General features: G+C 37.1%; 1 protein-coding gene across 7 annotated transcripts in view; it reads right to left on the bottom strand.

Annotated features, from left to right (window-relative positions):
* The window catches only part of tenm1 (teneurin transmembrane protein 1), a 1,611,625-nt gene that overhangs the window by 1,045,149 nt on the left and 551,561 nt on the right, over positions 1 to 14,915 (bottom strand). Inside the window, exon 1 of one of the 7 annotated variants that reach the window (XM_052021041.1) lies at positions 1,498 to 1,568. The exons of the other annotated variants lie outside the window; for them this stretch is intronic. The gene's annotated coding sequence lies outside the window, so the exon portion shown is untranslated. Of the gene's footprint in view, positions 1 to 1,497; positions 1,569 to 14,915 lie in introns of those variants that run through there. 7 annotated transcript variants of the gene reach the window in all.

Genomic DNA, 14,915 nt, shown 5'->3' with positions numbered 1-14,915 from the left:
CTCCTGCAAGAGAAAACATCATCTCCAAACCCACCCTGTCAAGACCTCTCAGGATTTTATCCATTTCAATTCAGGTCCCTTTCACTTTTCTAAGCTTCAAGAAGAGTAAAAGAAAATCACAAAAGAATTAAATAGAGGCATGAAGAAATATAAAAAAAGCAAATTATGAAAGTGGTGAGTTTGCAGAGCTCTGAGATGCAGAGGGATCTGATGTCCTAATGTATGAGTCACAAAAGGCTAATGTGCAGGTAAACCAAGTAATTTGGAAAGCTAACAAAATGCTACTGTTTATTGCTAAGAGAATTGAAAACAAATGGCTATGTTTCAGTCAAATAGGGCACTAGTGAGACCACAAGTGGAGTGTGTGGAAATGTGTATTGCTAATTAATGCTGACTTGGATGTGGCCAGATTTATGAATGGGGATGGTTTCTGCATTTTGAACAATGACAAAAGATTGCAGGAAGTTGATATGCAATTGATTTGCACTGAAAATTCCTTGATCCTCTGAATTGGCTTGTTTGGTTTGCATTGAAAATAAAACACCCATCCAACTCTAATAAATTCCTGCTCAGGAATTTAATTAAAATCCTAATTCTTAATCTCTCTTTCATTTTTTTCTTTCAGCACAAGCAGGATGATTTTAGTCCAAAATTACAAGATTGGTGTGCTGCTGAAGTCTTGCCTCCTTCAATTTTACAGCAGACCTCAATTTAATTGATGAAAAATGAGGAAGTTTCATTGCACAATGCAACTTTGGTGTCAAATAACAGCTATAGCTCTGGCACCTGTGTTCATAAATAGAGATGAGGCACCTGGTTGGTATAAACCCTCCTAGTATATGGAATCAAAATGATCAAATCAATATGCATTAAAGAGCCAATTAGAAGACATGGCACTCCTGGTTTCCAAGGATGAACTGAATTATACAATGGATTTTTCACAGATTAAATTTAATTCTAAATAATTCTTTATCACTGCAATATTTGTCCTGAACCCTGATTTAATAATCTTACCTTCTTACCTTGCGGCTGGTTCATCAGATTCCCTGCACCTCCCCATATCTCTATTGCAGCAAGCTGTTTATCAGTGTTCAAGTTACTGGGAAGTTTGTCAAATTTACATGATTTGTATCCAAATGATGTGTACAAAATGATTTGTATCCTTCTTCTATATTAATCCACCATTGTGATCATCCTGCTAACTGCCCATCTGATAGACACTGAATTCCAGAATCAGAGCCTAGAAAAATATTTCCTCTTGGTCCTATTTATTTTAGAGCATGTTGTTTATTCAGAGATAATACAAATGGAAAATTTGACTACTGCTTCTTTGTTGTCACTTATGCATATCAACAGAAGAAATCTTCTTGCATTTCATTGCGCAGAGCATATTCTGCCTGTTCAGTAGATCCACAAGGCAGAGATACTATCATTTTTATTTCTCCACTCCACCAAGGTCAAGATGATTGTCAAAGCAGTTTAATGAAGAATACTCACACTATTAGGGAGCCTTTTCTCTTTTTCTGGGACTTATTGTGTTTTTCCATAGATCTAGCATTCCGTTTTCCTTTCTAGAAATAATAGGAACAAGCACCTTACACATCACAATGTGCTACATGCAATTTAAGCCTGTTCAATAAATTGGCTTAAAATTTACTGAGACAAAGTCTTGGTCCAGTAGTTTTACAACAAAGATAGTGTAATAACAATATATAACTGAGCGTCTTAATGGGAAGCATATATACATCACGATATTCATTTAGATCTAAAAGAATTCTGTAAGTTAATTGAGTTCCAGGCCATTTAAAATGTCCTTTGGACTTCAAGATCAAGATCACCTCAAACCTCTTTTAAACTTCAAGGAGATCCTGATTCCTGTCTGAAATTGAAACTGCTAAATGACGTTACCTCTTTAGATAATCCTAGGATGCGCAGGAGAGTGGGGATGTTTAATCACTGTCTACTTTGGGCACTTAAATAAGGATGGGACTCACAAGGCAGCTTCCCTTCAAGGTTTTATCCTTGCAATTTTCTCCCCTCCTCTTCTGAAGACTGTTATAGTTTTAAAAAAAATTATACTCACCACTTTCAATAAAACTGCAAAGCTATTTATTCACTCTTTAACAATCTCAATTTATATATAAGGGTTACAAGCATCACATCATTAAAAACAATTACAGAGATGGTTTGAAGCACTTCCACCAAATAAGCATGAGATTGAATCTACACAGATGGGATGTATAAAGTGTCCACCTTAAGGTAAATTACTGAAATAATCCCTATTTATTATATGTGTATTCAAATCCTGTCTGCCTGAACTTTAGCACAATAGTGGAGAAATGATCAGAAAAAAATATGTCACGGTGTTTCAGTTTCAGAAAGAGCAGCCATTTTTAATGTTTTTCTTTGTTAAAGGGCTATATAAATGCACATTACGATGGCTGAAATTAACAAACTTGAAGCATGTTTGAGAAAGCAATTGACAGAAAATTTAGGTGCGTGGAAGATGCTCTGCACATTACCTGAGATAACACAAGGCAAAAATTGTCCTTTATAGACACAACTCAAGGGCATCATGCAATTAAGTGAACGATCTAGCAAGCACAGCACAGGAAAATGTGAAGTTAAAAAGAATTCTAAACAAAGTAAAGTGCCACAGTCATTAATAAGGATGACCTTTAGTTATCTATGGATCTGGTCCATAGTTATTTTGCCAATTCATAAAAAGGTCTCTTCTTGATTAATTTATTATGCATTATGTGGTTGTGATTTGCAATTAGATTATGTACATTGATACCCCAAGTACTTATAATATGCAATTATACACAATTTCATGTTAAACTCAATATCCTTGTAGTCTTTAAATTTTCTCTCTCTAACCCCATCACACCATAATATTACAAGCTACCCCAGCCCTACATCCCAAGCTCTGCTTCACCATTGATAGCAGACATCTCTACGCAAGTATCTCAGAAAATTTCTTGCTCACCTTCTTTTGCCTTATGCTTGCTCATTCAACTTTGCCATTCAGCTTTGATCTTATGTATGGAATGGATTATGTATGGAATGATCTGTCTGAATGGCATACAAACAAAAAGCTTTTCACTGTATCTCAGTACATGTGACAATAATAAGCCAAGTCCAATTCAAATTTTCTCTCACAAGTCCTCAGCATCCATTTCTTACCTTTGGTACAATGTCAAGGAAATGAAAGTCATTATTAACTCTGAATAATCAGTTGTGTCTGGAATTATATGAATTGCACTGCCACCATTTCCTACAACACAATGGTGATCACATTTGCAAAACAAATCATTAGTTGTGAAGTGCTTTGCAATGTCTTGAAATAATGAGAGTGCAAAACAATTGCAAACTTTTCTCTGTATTTTCATGCTTTGGCTGTCATACACGGGGTAAATTTAAATGACTTCTTAAAATTGGCTACTTTAAAATTAACCCTCAAGTATTTAAGTAGCTGAAGAATCAGTGGGCAGTTGATGGGAATGGGACAGGTAGGAATGGTCTAACATTTGGCAAAGACTTGATGGACTCAATGGACTCTTTCCTTGTCAGAAGATAATATGAAAATGTTTAACTTCAAATCTTTATCATCTAAGACTGGTGGCCATCAGTTCAGAGTCTGGGCTGAATTGCAAGCCAAGTTTCAAGAAATAATAAGATGGATTCCACTGCACATCATGCCCTTGCCTTCCACTCATCTCATCACTCTGAATATTTCCTGCATTATTATTGCAGATGTTCCTTGATTAAAATATCTGCTATTACATCAGGGTTGTTCTTCATGGAACAAAGGTGTACCAACTCCTGATATGTTTGATGGGGTAATTGGAGAGAAACTGCTCCCATTACTGAAGAGGTCAAGGACGGGAAGGCACACTTAAAGTGATTGGTGAATGATTCAGAGATGTCATGAGGATTTTTTTTCTCACCACTTTGAATAGTTATAGTCTGAAATGTACTGTCTGTAAGGATAGTGGATTTACATTCACATGTAGCTTTTTTTAAATTAAAATGATGAAAAGCAAAACAATCAAATCCAACATGTCATTCCTTAATTGACTGAATTGTTTTGAATCAGCATACTGTGTCCAATATATTTTAAAATATTAAAATATTTTAAGCTCTTAAAATATTTAATGAAATGATGCTGAAAGAATTAATATAAATTTGATGCCTTACAGTACAGTCCTTTCAATTAGGATTAAATAAAGTGCTAAAAAAAACAAAACAGACCCCTTCTGTGTGATAACTGTTAAAATCATGAACAAAACAAGCCAATAAGATTTTAATTTAGTTGATAGGCAACATATGGTCCCAACAAAAAAACAAGTAAGATAAATCAAAGCAATTGAAATAAATATTAAATACATATAACTGACATACATGGGGAAGTGGGAAAGAAATGCAATCCTTGTAAGTTTTTTTGCATTCTATTAAGGAAACGTAGAACAGGTTTTACATCCCAGCTGCCTGAACTTTAGCATGATAGAGGAGAAATGATCAGAGGAGAAGATACATTCATCAGAGTGTATCAGTTTCAGAAATATCCAATAAAGGGACTTCGTAGGAGGCACATAAAAGACACTTGACAAGACAAAGGAAGCAGTTTTAAAATACTGACCTCAAGTATGTCAAGTCATCAGGACTAAAGGGCGTAGGTTTGAAGCTGTGGAAGGCTAATAAGAGTGCTTTCAGAAAATATTTCTGTATGCAGAGAATGATAAATAGCTGAACTCTTTTTAAAACCCAGTAACAGAAAAATATTTGGGTGTTTTAGTTCAGAAAAATGAAATCATATTGACTGAATGGCATTCTACTTTGCAATTTTTTTGGTTATGTTGTTCAATGTGGCATTATTTCACATGATATAGAATAAACAATTATCATGCAGATGCTATGAGTACAAAACATAGACCAAAATACCACAGACAATTTGTAAATTTGATAATGAGTACACTAAACTCATTTTCAATTGATCATTCTGTAGAACGGTCATAATGTAATGTGGTTTCCTGATATTTGCATTGATTTTGAATAATTGGCAGTTTTGCTCAACAGGTAGTATTCTCAACAGAAGATTTTCATATTGAGTAGAGCACTTCCACTAAGGTATGCTTCATTTGGATTAATACTACAAAGAAATACTGATGCAATGTCTAATGAAGTAGAATTGTTTCAGGTGGAATTTTGGAAATGTTCATCCATTTTGGATGAGTTAAGGAAAGTAATCGTCCTGAATTCATCATCCCCTCATTTGCCAGCTCAGTTTAAGCCATCCAAAATATTGTCTATTCAACCATCCCTTATGGATTTATTTTATTTCTGGAAAAATATTCTTCTACCTCCCAGGTTTTGCCAGCATCTGGACTCACTTACACTCTTCAGTTTCTCAAATTCAATCTAATACTCATTACCTGAGGGATGAAGTTATTTATTGTCTTCTCTGATGCACCAACCAATCTCAAAACATTCCATCTTGCATCATTATCAAACTAATTCACACTTCCATCAGATCACCATCATCTTTCTCAAGCTCTGCTGGAACCCAATGCGATTTTTAACAGTTCTTTTTTCTGTTGTCATTCGATAGTCTCACCCAACACCACTTGAGCAATATCTTACTTTCTTTTCAAACCTTACACATTGTTTATGCCTTGAAAGCTGGATTTTCTATTTTTTACACCAGTGTTACCCAATTCACCCATTATGTTCTTGTTCTTTTGAGATATTCCATTAACCTGCAGAAAAAAATGTACATCTCGATTGACTTAATATCTTCAAAACCTATACCTCTTGTTACGTTTGTACTTTTAGATCACCTTTTTATTGTACTGAATGCTGCCAATGCAAGTTTTCTAACTGTACCTCACTATAGTTATATTTTGTGGCATTCACCACCTTATTCGGCAGCACGAAGAAACTCCAATGCTTCTACCAGCTTTATTGCCCTGCTTCCCAAACTGCTGTATGGTTTGTAATATCACAAGTGATCAGCTAGTTTCTTTTGTGAGAAACTTTAAGGGGGGATAAATGTTTCTTTGGCTTCTAGTAATAAATACAAGTTCCCTCCAATGAAGTATGGAACAAAATATGTGGAGACAAGTGCAAGCAGTAGACAATATCCTCACCCATGTTTAACATCACTGGTCAATGGCAAATTTCACCCCCATAGAATCCAAGAATGATCACAAGTGGCCCATTGTAGAGTCTTTGCGTCAGATAGTATGAAAACAGGCCCATCAGACCATCAATTCAGCAACAATTATCAAGCACACATTCTCAGTAATCCCATTTTATTCTCCACATTTTCCCCTCAATTCCTCCCTCTCTGATTCCATCACTCACTTTTACACTGGGAACAAGTTACCATGGTCAACTGAACCATGGCTTTGGGATGTGGGCTGAAACCAGAGTATCCAGGGGAATTTCAGATGGCATCAGGAAGAATGTGCAAGCTCACACAGACAGCAGTCAGGATTGATCCAAGATCTCTGGAGCTGTGAGACAGCAGCTCTATTAACTGCATTATTGTGTCACCCTTGTACTTGTGCTGGATCTTGGATGGAGCCTTTCAATCTGCCATTCTTTCGTCAAAGTTTTGCACAATCTTCCTTGCCAGGTGGTGAAACAATTCTCCTTATCTGACTAACATGTAAAAAGTAGCCAGCCTACATCCTTTGCCACCAGGTACAGAAGCCTGCTGCAATGATTTCCCTTCTATCAAAGGTTGTTTTCAAAAGGAAGGAGATTTCAATCAAATTAAGTTTCTTCAGGAACTCATTAAAACAAAAATCGAGTGATTGGGATCCTACAGAGAAAGCTGGGATCACTTTTCCCAGTTGTTTTTCAGAATTCTGTTAAAACAGAGAACTCTGGCCAGCCGACTCACTCAGGTGAATGTCAAACACCAAAGGATGATGTTGCAACAAGCCCGAGTAATTGATCAAACCAACTTTCTTTCCCTCAGTCACCTCCAGGAGAAAATAAATAATCGGTCCTCTATTTCACTCAATTTTCATAAATATGTAAAAACTATAATGTATGAAATAAATTTGTGTGGATTCTGCATTTCCCTATGCAAAATACAGTAAGCTATTTCAAAGTAACTAATTGAAGAAAACATTGAGACATTTCTTTGATCTGATCTTTACCCTCTAATACAGGATAAAGACAAGTACCATGACATGTTTCAGACTGCTCATTGTTATTGCTACATCACTGTAGTTGTGGGAGGTCTCGTGTTAAGTCTGCTTTGTTTCCTCTTGTAACACTTAATTGATGAGGTAAGTAGTTATTATAACTAGTTTCAAAAAGTCATGTGGTACCTTGTTGTTGTGCAAGCAAATTTTTCAATAAAATGGAAACACTGTGTTAAGTGCTGCTATGAAAGCTGCAATGTAGTTATCCTGTAGATAGCAGTGTTCTTACTTTGTGATATAGAAGGTAATTATATAATCAAGGTCTCATAGAACATTTGTGTATGTGGGTGTTAGACCCTGTGGGAACAAAAAGAAATGAACAGATGGAAAAGAATGGAAAATGCTTCAGTTACAAATTTGTGGCATGCTATAAAAATGTGAAGCCAAATCGTGTTACAGGTTTGCAAAGGCAAGTTCAGCAAGCTCTTTGTGGTTTATTTACAGATGTATAATAAATCAATATATATTGTGTTAAAACTTATGAACAACATTAAATCTGTCTTAAACAAGAAGGGCTATATTTTCCATCGAGAAGACATGACCATTTCAGTACAGAGTTAAAAAGGAAAAAGAAATGGATTGAACTAATTTCCTTATTATTAATAAACCCAATTATGCATCTGTGTAAAACTCCTTCCTTCCATAAAGATGTGAAGCATTGAAAGCAAAAAAAAAACCTGTGTGTTTATGTACATGTGTGGTAAATCTTCCATATATCTTGGACTTCCAGACTTTGCTGCCATTGGACCTCTTTCCCCTTACAATATTTTTATTGAATCCATGAAAAAAAAATACAGAGTACATGCATCAAGAAAGAGAATAAAAGGACCTCTTTCCTGGAGTGTTCTGTTCAGTTCAGAACACCGCACTTCAGGAAGAATGTAGAGACCAAGAAAGGAGCAAGAGTTTTACTGGAATGATTCCAGCAATAACAATTTCAGCTCTGTGAGACACTCTGGAGGATACTGCTGTTGTTCTCTGAGCACAGAAGGTTTAAGGTGATTTAATCTTATTGAAATTATACATGTTTTGATAGAATAAGTCCGAAAGAACTGTTTCCAGCAGCAGTTGTGATGGTAACCGGGAGACACAGATTGGCTAAAGAATAAGAAACAACATGAGGAAACATTTAAAAAAATGTTCTGATGTGCAATATACTGGCTGAAAGGCAGAAGAAACAGTTTCAATAATAAGGCTCCAATGAGAATTTGCAGCACTCCCACTCCTCTTGGACTGCAAAGAGTCTAAAAATATGTTTAGCTTGTGGAATCAGTCAAACACACCTTCTTTCAGGTACCATATTTCTTAAGGTCTGGGAAAGCTAGCTGCCTTTATTTAAAAGCACTGACTGCAGACAACCTCAATGCAACATTCAAATGAGCAAACCAGTTCCTCGGTGTGAATTGGTTGTCTGTTCATTATTCCATCTCTGTTAAAAGGTTTTGTTACTGTTCAAGATTTTTTTGCTCTTTAGCCTTTCACAAGTCACCAACCCACCCATTTCATCCTCAAGGATGAGGTTATGGAATACCTAGAGGTGCAAGGCAAGATAGGTCCAAGTCAACATGGTTTTGTGAAGGGAAGATCCTGCCTGACCAACCTATTGGAGTTTTTCGAAGAAATCTCAGGTAGGGTGGATAAGGGAGAGGCGGTAGATGTTGTGTATTTAGACTTTCAAAAGGCCTTCGACAAGGTGCCGCACAAGAGACTGTTTAATAAGATGAGAGATCATGGAATTACAGGTAGGATAACAGAATAGGTGGAGCATTGGCTGGTTGGCAGAAAGCAAAGGGTGGGAATAAAAGGATCTTGTTCTGGTTGGCTACCAGTTACTAACAGTGTTCCGCAGGGGTCGGTGTCGGGGCCGCTTCTTTTTACCCTGTACATTAATGATTTAGATGATGGAGTAAATGGTTTTGTGGCTAAGTTTGCAGATGACATCAAGATAGGTGGAGGAGTAGAGAGTATTGAGGAGACAGGAAGGTTGCAGAGAGACCTAGATAGTTTAGGAGAATGGGCAAGGAAATGGCAGATGAGATTCAATGTTGAGAAATGTGCAGTTGTACACTTTGGAAAAAGAAATAAACGGGCAGATTATTATCTAGAAGAGGAGAAAATTCAAAGTACAGAAGTACAAAGGGACTTGAGGGTATGCGTGCAAGATACCCTAAAGGTTAACCACCAGGTCGGATCGGTGGTAAGGAAAGCAAATGCTATGCTGGCACTCATTTCGAGAGGTATAGTGTATAAGAGTAAGGAAGTGTTGATGAGGCTCTATGGGGCACTAATGAGGCTCATTTGGAATACTGTGCACAGTTTTGGGCCCCATATCTTAGTAAGGATGTGCTGATGTTGGAGAGGGTTCAGAGGAGATTTACGAGGATGATTCCCAGAATGAAAGGGCTTACATATGATAAGCGTTTGTCGGCTCTTGGACTGTACTCACTGGAGTACAGTAGAATGAGAGGGGACCTCATAGAAACATTTAAAATGTTGAAAGGACTGGACAGAGTAGATGTGGCCAAGCTGTTTCCCTTGGTGGGCGAGTCCAGGACCAGAGGGCACAATCTTAGAATTAGAGGGTACAGGTTTAAAACAGAGATGAGGAGAAATTTCTTTAGCCAGAGGGTAGTGAATTTATGGAATTCCTTGCCACGTACAGCAGTGGAGGCCAGATCATTGGAGGTGTTTAAGGAGGACAGAGATAGATATCTAATTAGTCAAGGTATCAAGGGATATGGGGATAAGGCCAGAAATTGGGGTTAGAATAGTTTTTTGTTTGCTCATGGAGCAGACTCCCCCCCCCCCCATTTCTCATCTCTTTTTTCTTTTTCCCCTTTTCTTTGGAGCAGATTTGATGGGCTGAATGGCCTACTTCTGCTCTCTTGTCTTGTGATCTTGTGATCTTCAGTGACTTAAGATTCAGTACAAAAACAAGGAGATAATATTAAATATCTACGTGGACTTAGATGGATTACAGTGTATAGTTGGCGGTGTAGGTTGTTACAGATCAAGAAAAGATGTCATGTGTCCTCAGGATTCTACCAGAGATGGAGTTATATGTTTAAGACAGAAGACAGAAAGCTAAGTTTGATGTTTTTAGGCTTTCAGGGGTCATAATCAGTAAATTATCACTGATAATTTCCATTGGTCAGGCAGATGACAATGAATCAACAATCAAAAATAACTGAAGAGATTATTGATGTTGGTATTAGTATTGTCACTTGTAACAAGGTATAGTGAAAAACTTGTCTTGCATACCATTCACACAGATCAACTCGTTACACAGTGCAGTTACATTGAGTCAGTACAGAGTGCATTGAGGTAGTACAGGTAAAAACAATAACAGTACAGAGTCAAGTGTCACAGCTACAGAGGAAGTACAGTGCAAGTAGACAATAAGCGGCAGATTAAATGCTTCAAGAAAAGGCAGTTAGAAAATGGATTTCTTTGTCACAAAAAGTGGGTTCTGTACAATTCCAACAAAGCTACTGAAAGGCAATGGAAACAGCTTTGAGAAATTCCTAATCCATGTGGTCCACAAGGAAACAAAAATACACCAACTCATTTGGCCAAATGGCCCATTTTTGTGCTGCAGTATTCTAATATTCCATAAGCACATAATTTATCTGGATAGATGAAGTATTTAAACATGCAGTGTTATTGCCATTACTAGTGAGGGAGAGCAACGAAGGTTCATCACATCGATTCCTAGCATGGGGATAATTGTCCTATGAGGAGAGTTCAAGCAGATTGGCCTGTTGTCTAAAGTTCAGAAGAATGAGAGGTGATCTCTTTGAAACATACAGAATTCTTAAGGGACTTGACAGATGAGTTTCAGGAATGGTGGTTCTCTTGGCTGGGATGTCTGTAACTAGGGTCACAATTTCAAAGTCAGCCACTCACAGCAGAGATGAGAAGAAATTTCTTCACCTGAAGCATATTGAACCTTTGAAATTCTCTACCCAAGTGAATTGTGAATATTCAATACGTCCAAAACAGAGATCAATTAATTTTGCGATATTAAAGGAATCAATGCATATCGGGGTTAGAATAAGAGTGTAGGTCCAGAATCTCCTGACCTGTGATAGTATTTAAATAACAGAGCAACTGCAAGGGGTCAAGACTTTGCCCTCAGTTAAGGGGCTGCCTCTGGTTCTTCTGTTTTTTATATTTTTAATTTATAGTATTGTCTACCAGAAAGGGTAATAACACTTGTACAGTCAGACTTTTAAACATAGTTTTTAATTGCAAGAACATTGCACTCTTTGCATATTAAATATATTTGTTCTGGTACCGGAGCACAGCACTGATAAAGGTTTGATAAAACTTTTGGCTGAATAAAAATGAGATTCTGCTACTTTGAAATTGCCCACAGAAAAAGGAAGTTCAGAAGTTGTTAATAACTTTATTATTTGTTTTTTATAGGAAGGCAATTGGTTCAAGGATTATACCCATGTCTGGAGGCTCTTCCTTTAACTACATTAGATTGTGAGATTGTGCTGTTATATTGTTACACTTTCTTCCCACCAGGCCTTTGGTTGACGTTGCAATGATATAAACAACCTATATGAAATGCTCAGACAATTTGAAGGAATGGTTAAATTTAGCTTTTGTCCATTTCATTGGACTGTGGAATAATTCTGTTTTTAAAACTGCAACAGTTTGTTCCTCTTTAAAGATTGCATGAATAAAGGTTTCCACAAATATCAAATATGTATAATTGAGTACTTACAGACATAGACTACAGCTTCTAGCTAAATTCCAAACTTATTTTGTAAATCTATAAACCAACTGTGTATTGTTCATGTATTCACAATATGCTAGACTCACTATTAACAGAATAAAATACAGAAGGTTTAATTGTAATTGAAAATAATATTGAACTTCTAGCCAACAAATTCCATCTTTCAATCATCTTTTATCCTCATTGTGGATTCAATTGCTTGGTTAATTGCAACATTGATAAAAACTTTTTAGACCACAATAAATCCAAATAAAGATAATATTTTTTGTTGGTACCAGAGTGAATCCTGTTATTGCTTATGTCTGAAAATGGCCTTGTGCAAGTTGGGCAAATGCAGAAGATGAAATAGCATCATGATCTTCTGATCGCGTGATTATGTGCAGAAAATTCATTAACTGAAAAGCAACTGGCAACATAGACTGATAAGATTTGAATCTTAACTGATAACTATCTGCTTGGGCTGGAGCACAGTAACCAAAATTTCACTTCTGATCGGAGGTTGACCATTGGACCACTGAAAGGTGGGAGGCCTTGGGCAGGGGAGACCATGGGAAGGAACAGAGTCTCTGAGTCACTGTGGGAATCAGTGGCATTAAGGATGCTCAAGGGTAGCTTGAGATGATCGGAGAGTGCCGGTGACTAGAGAGGGTGGAGATGGGGGAAATTAAACTTTATGGCCTGGTATAGCAAATTTCATGATAGGAAGCCTATCAACAAATCTTATAACCTGAAAATAAGAGGAAAAGAAACCAAATGTTTCTGCATGTTTCTTCTGTCTTTTAAATCCTAAATGTTTCCCAAGGTGAGGAGTGGATTCCTTGAATGCTGAATCTAAACTGGAAATTATATTTTCCTGATGAAATGGAATATATTTAATTATAGCACCTCTCCATTTGAGAGTTTTGGCAGCAATAGAATCAAATTTTGGCTCTGGTTTATGTATGGACTGGACACTTCACAGGCAGTTACTTTGGTAATAGGCTGGTTTGTTGTTTGACCAAATGCAGGCATATCAGGCAGAGAGGATCCTGTACCAGAAGAGTGTTCACACAAAATTTTGTCTCTTTAAGTAGTGCTAAAATTGGATGGGATGATTAAATCTATCCACTCAGGAAATCCAATATGCAAGCAGAGGAATAATGAAATAAAGACATAAGTGACTGCAGCTGTTAGAATCTGGAGCAACAAATAATCAGTTGGAGGAACTCAGCGGGCTGAGCAGCATCTGTGAAGGGAAAGGAATTGTCGATGCTTTGGTTTGTAACTCTGCATCAGAATAATGAAATATATTGCATGGTCTTCACCAAACATGAGTATTCTCTCTCTGGGTACATACCTTGTTTTATTTATTGTGAGATGAGAAGACAAATGAGGAATGGGATCATAGAGAGGATTGAGGAAGGGTGTGGGATTCAAGGGAAGAATCAGGACAGCTAGTTGGATAGATGATTAGGGACATGATTAGGATGTAGAAATTGGTCCATTTGCTGGAGGCAGAAGTTAGGCAGGTGATGGAGAGTTGGGAGACCCCTGGCTGAGTGAGACCCAAGGAATGAATGGGCTCTCCAGCTGTGTCTGGGACTCAAAGGGCTTGTGTGGAGCAGGGTAATGTGCAGAAGCAGCTACAGCTTGAAACTTGTTATTTATTTACAAGATAGTGATGGTGTGAGAGAGCTTCTTGAAACCAGTAATAAGTCTGCTTAACTATTCTACTAAGAAAGGTCTATAAATACTTATTTTCAGCTTGATTAGTGATTTGATATATATGCAACTGACAAGTCAATGACTCTGAATGAAGTGATGCCAGGGCGAGTACTAATCTTTGTCACAGATCTCTCCATCCCACCTACTAAAATACACCTTAACAACACTCCCAACACAGAGAAGTAGTGCACTAGTGTCTTTCTCACTACCTAATCCTGATTCTGAAGATATGAAATGTGGTATATGTTTGTTCTCTGCCTCATCTCACCATAGACTTGGCCTTGATTATGTTTGTTGGTTTACTTGTGCAGCCATACCCTTCAGGAATTTTAAATCTGCAGATCTATTAACAAAGCACATAAAATACATATCTGAGATGGTTCTGAACAAAAATGAAACCATAGGACCCCATGAAGGTTTGGACAGATTAATGTTATTAACAATATAGGAACATTTATTGAAAACTTAGTTGGAAACAAAATTATTCAAGCCTCATTGAAAAGGACCTGATTATACTTGAATCCAAAGGGTATGCTCAGAATAAGTTACTGGGTTTAATAATGTAATGTAGCGTACTATGCATTAAGATTCATGATACAGGTTATGAAACATTTTGCTGTGAATCGTAAAATGTGTTATAGCAGAACTTCCAGTGAGGGCATTTTATTCCCAGGCTCCTTAATGGTAAAGAGAATTCATGTATCAGACCTTGCTTGTCAAGATGAAAGTAAATTTTTGGAGATGTGTGTTTAATGCTGGCACTGTCATTGCACATGGGACTGATCACGAGCTCCCAGAAGCACTGATGAGATTGGTGTGGCACAGAGTTCTCTGAAGGGAGAGACTATTAAGGCTTTGCCATGTGGAAGGCATTGTGGTTATTATTGTCAGGTTGGAAAGTGAAGACGTGACATTCTGGCGCATTGCTGTGGATCTTACTATCTAGCTGGATGGATAAAGAGTTGTCTACGTTCAACTTGTTTCATGTATAACTGGCAGAGGTTTTGAAATAATAGCTGCATTTTACTTCTGCAGAATCTGATCTGTCTAATGTACACTGACACAATAGTAGATGAAATGTTATATCCCCTTTTGAAAATGTTAATCCTGTGAGAACAATTTATCAAGCATTATAGACATTGTATTTTTATTAAATCTTCTGCTGTATATGAAATTTGGAAGAATGTTCTGCTCAGTGAGGTACTATCCTTGGTTGTCCTTCCTTTCCACTTCAGTGTCAGTAT

This window comes from Pristis pectinata, chromosome 8 (genome assembly GCF_009764475.1).
Source record: "Pristis pectinata isolate sPriPec2 chromosome 8, sPriPec2.1.pri, whole genome shotgun sequence".
In the NCBI taxonomy this organism is placed as follows: Eukaryota; Metazoa; Chordata; class Chondrichthyes; order Rhinopristiformes; family Pristidae; genus Pristis; species Pristis pectinata.
Note: the sequence above shows the minus strand (reverse complement) of the source record. Positions and strands in the feature narration are given on the sequence as shown.